The sequence below is a fragment of the Olea europaea genome, chromosome 9 (genome assembly GCF_002742605.1).
Source record: "Olea europaea var. sylvestris chromosome 9, O_europaea_v1, whole genome shotgun sequence".
NCBI lineage: Eukaryota > Viridiplantae > Streptophyta > Magnoliopsida > Lamiales > Oleaceae > Olea > Olea europaea.
In genome coordinates, this window is record NC_036245.1 from 1,450,289 (window position 1) to 1,454,524 (window position 4,236).

The 4,236-nt window shown below is 35.1% G+C and overlaps 1 pseudogene; it reads right to left on the reverse strand.

Moving 5' to 3' along the window:
• Positions 1-283: 283 nt before the first annotated feature.
• Positions 284-1,157, reverse strand: LOC111400108 (annotated as a pseudogene).
• Between the last annotated feature and the right edge of the window lie 3,079 nt (positions 1,158-4,236).

Here is a 4,236-nt window from a genome sequence, read left to right on the forward strand (position 1 = left end):
CACTACCATTTGTGAGTACCACCACCACCACACCACCACCATAACCACCACAACCTAAACCACAACCATCACCATTTGCAAAACACCAATAACAATCAACAAAAATCACAACAAAACATCAGCTAAGTAGCATAATCGATATTATAAACATTTAATCATCTCTCCTAGTCATTATCTTTATTCTATATCTTTCTTTTCCATCAATCATTTTTCGTTTCTATTTCCGTGCAACATAATTGATATCAAATGGACACACGAATTTTTATCTAGCTTGAGTTTCCATTTATCTTAAGCTCATGTATGGGAAAGCTCGTTTTGATCCCCAAGTCTCCTTTTTTATATAGTTGTACATTTCCTCTTGAAAGGTATGGTCCAAGGAAAAACAATCACCAACTCTTCCATCTATCGTAGGATGCCTAGATGATCCTTGCCATTCTTCTCTACAAAAATGTGGTAGAGATTCATAATCCATAATCTTCAACAATTCATCTCTCCCAGAGCCCAAAAGGATCTTGACCTTCTTCCTCGTTCTCTCACACATAAGAGGATTCATGACCTTCCAGTAAATCGATAACATGTATGGTGTCACGTTAACTATGAAATAAGTCTCCATCTTTTCTGGATAGTTAAGTTCATCAATGACAGACATTTCAGAATACTTCTTAATGATTTGATAGATTGTAGAAAGCCTTAGACCAGTCGTATCAAAAATCATTGTACAAGTGCCTATGTATCATCCAAATCTTTTCATCACACTAGGTAAAACACACAAACTCGATATTCATTAATTTGAATGTGTGACTAGACATAGTAGTCGATCGATGTTTTGTCCAATGTGTTGAGTCCTACATTGATGGCAGATATAGGATAGCCGTCTTTTGAGTATCCGGAGAATCGCGGATTAATCTATAAAACTCAACAGGGATGATTGGCTTAGCCAATATGTCATCAATTCTATTTTCTATCCGCCAGTTCAAGCAGTCAATGAGCATTTCATAGGCATTAGAGACATTTCCATCCCGTGCTTTAAGAAACCTCACCAAATTCTCAGTCGGATACCCTTGATGTTTATTTTCGAAAGTCTTCTTCAATTGTTCATCGATTTTTTCCACCATACTTTTAAACAGCTCGATCATTTCTTCAGTTATCAACACCATATTTTTTCTCTCTTTTTCTCTTAAACTCAAAAATTACTGTATAGATTCAGACCCTCATTTTGAATTCCACTTCTCCAGATAAAAAGATTCATTAAAATATACATGCAACCTATGCATATGTACATTAACGTTCTAAATTTAATGTGCAGTTATTGTCCCCATGATTTTTTGGACAAAAATATACTTTAATTTACTTGTAATATAGAGCATAAATGTAATAATATGATTAATGGTCCAAACAATTACACAAATTTGCAAATAAATCTGCCTAATATTCTTTTTAATAAATTGAAGTGGTTTTCACTTTTCATACCCATTTATGGCATACTTAAGCATGGCTGTCCATTCAATCATAATATCCTTCAAAATTTATGTGCTTAATTTATACATTCCATTAGAGAGAAAATAGGTATTAATGTTTATTACATTAAATAAAATCTACTTAATTCTCCGCATATACGATTTTAATATAAAATAGCGATAATACTTCTAAATCTAGGTTTCTAAACTTAAGGCATGTTTGGTCTCAATTTATTTGGTGTATTCCATGTACAAAACTAAGGTAATCGAGTTGTAAATAAGAATCAAAGTCGTCAGAGGTTGTTAGAGTCCTAAAAGGTGTCAAAGATAATTCAAGAAGATCAAGAAACGAGATCTTTCGATCCCTGAATGTGCGTTTGGCGCTTGAGCATTGAAAATGGGAAGAGACCGCTTGCTTGGCGCGACCCTGGCCCTTGAGCATCAGGCTTGCCGTTCACTAGCCGCCATTATCCTCACCTGATTCAACTACCACATGAAAAACACTTTAGATCTGGATTTCAACCTAATGTCAGCCTCTATAAATACAAAAGATTAGCCAACTTTGAAGAGGACCTCTCATACCATACACTAAGATTGCAATCAAAAATTTATATTGTAATCAAATAACAAAGTCGACAATGTTTCAAACAACTAATTAAATACTACTCGCCTTTCAATTTTAGAGACAAAAACATTAATCAAATTTGAATAATCTAATTGTTCGACAATTTCTTTCTCAATGAATTTTCCAAGGGTTTTTTGCCCTTGCCTTATTGGAATTGGTTGAAGCCGCCAGAATCTGTTTGGAAATTTTACGCCAATTCCCTTTATTTCTATTTGCTCGCAGGATATTTTATTATTCATAAGAATATTAGCAAACAAACAAAAAATAAAGAATATAATGCACCAATTAAACGGACCGTCAAAATTTTTCATTATATACAAAATTGTTACAATCATATAGAATTTCACTCATCATCCCAATCCTAGAGTATTACAAAGAAAAAAAATAAACCGGAGCTTTACCACACCTACTGTTCTACCCAATATACAAAAAGTTTCAAGATACTAGACTCACAATATTTTTCTCTCAGATCAACTTTTTGGCCACACCCAAAATAATGAAATACATCAACCATTTATTGGATCAATAACCAAGTAGAAGAGTTTAATTTAAACTCAAACAAGACTCCTTTAACTTAACAAGGATTCCTTCATGTGCAAAATTCCAAAATCGCTTGTAAATTGGAGACCAAATTCTGTAAGGATTCTGCCCTCAACTTTAATTAGAAGTCTTCCATACAATAACCAACTTTTTATTATTTGCAATAGAAGTCCCCTAGCTTTTGACTTTTAAGGTAGTTACCCAACAATATCCACCTTACCGAAAAACGAGTCAAAATCTTGTCATCTCTTCTACAACTTTTAATCATAATACTTGAAAAAAGCAGGTAAGCCTTTGACACACTTTAATGATCTCATACTCCACCATATGAGTATAACCGCTCAGAATTATCCGCAAACTCTGAGCATTTCATTAGCTTTATGTCGAAACAACCTTGCTGATAGTTATGGTGCAACTCTCCCACTGACTTTTTCAGAGAGGTCATCAGCCATTGACATCACAATATCACCACATACCTACATACTTTGTATCAAATGTCAGTCAATGCTATGTACAGATATGCTGACCCATGCTAGTAAGAACACATTCTCTATCATGGCAACTGACAACATGCCATGAGGATGTTCCCATCTTACTTTACAGCACCACATCTACGTCCTCCTGCACGAGGAGAGACGCATTGTCCGACCCAAGCAGTTAGCCAATCCTGCTACACCTTTTGGACAATTTCTCTTCATGTGACTAGTCTGACCGCAATTCCAACAAGTTACTTTCTTTCTCATGAAGTTGCCATTCTTCCCCATTTCAATTACAAGCACCGGATCGTCAGTTGGAGTATTATGTTCCCCTAATCCTATTTCTTCTGAGATCAAGTTGCTTGTCATTTTTGCGAAACTCACAGTTTCCTTCCCATATATCAAGATTGGCTTGATATGTTCATAGATAGACAGAAGAGACTAGATGAGCTATAGTGCCTGGTCTTCATCATTTATCTTCACTCCAATAGCCTCCAGTTCTGAAACAATCCTGTTGAGAACACTCAGATGGTCTGAGATTTTCATACATGCCTCCATGCGCAATGAATGAAATTGCTCCTTCAGGTACAATTGATTTAAGAGGCTCTTCATTTGATATAATTCTTTTAACTTCTCCCATAGTTTCTTTGCAGCAGATATTCTATGAATATTTGCAAGAACGTTTTTAGCCAGAGACATATCATGCTTGCAGCCTTCAAATCCAATTCTTCGCAATCCTCATCGCTCATATTAAATTCAACTTCCTTGCCAGAACTCTTGGAAGGTTTTCCTTTCAAAGCCCTGTGCAATCCAGCTTGAATCAATAAATCCCTAACTTGTACTTGCCACAAGCCAAAATTGATTTTCCCGTCAAATTTCTCTGCGTCATATTTCAACGGCGACATATTTTTTTGTTGCTTCAATACTCCGAACGACTTGATGCTCTGATACTACTTGTGGGAAAATTTTACGCCAATTTTCTTTATTTCTATTTACCCACAGGATCTTTTATTGTTCAGAAGAATATTAGCAAACAAAAAAATAAAAAATATAACGCACAAATTAAATGTACCGTCAAAGCTTTTCATTAAATGAAAAATTGTTACAATCACATAGAATTTCACTCACCAACCCAATC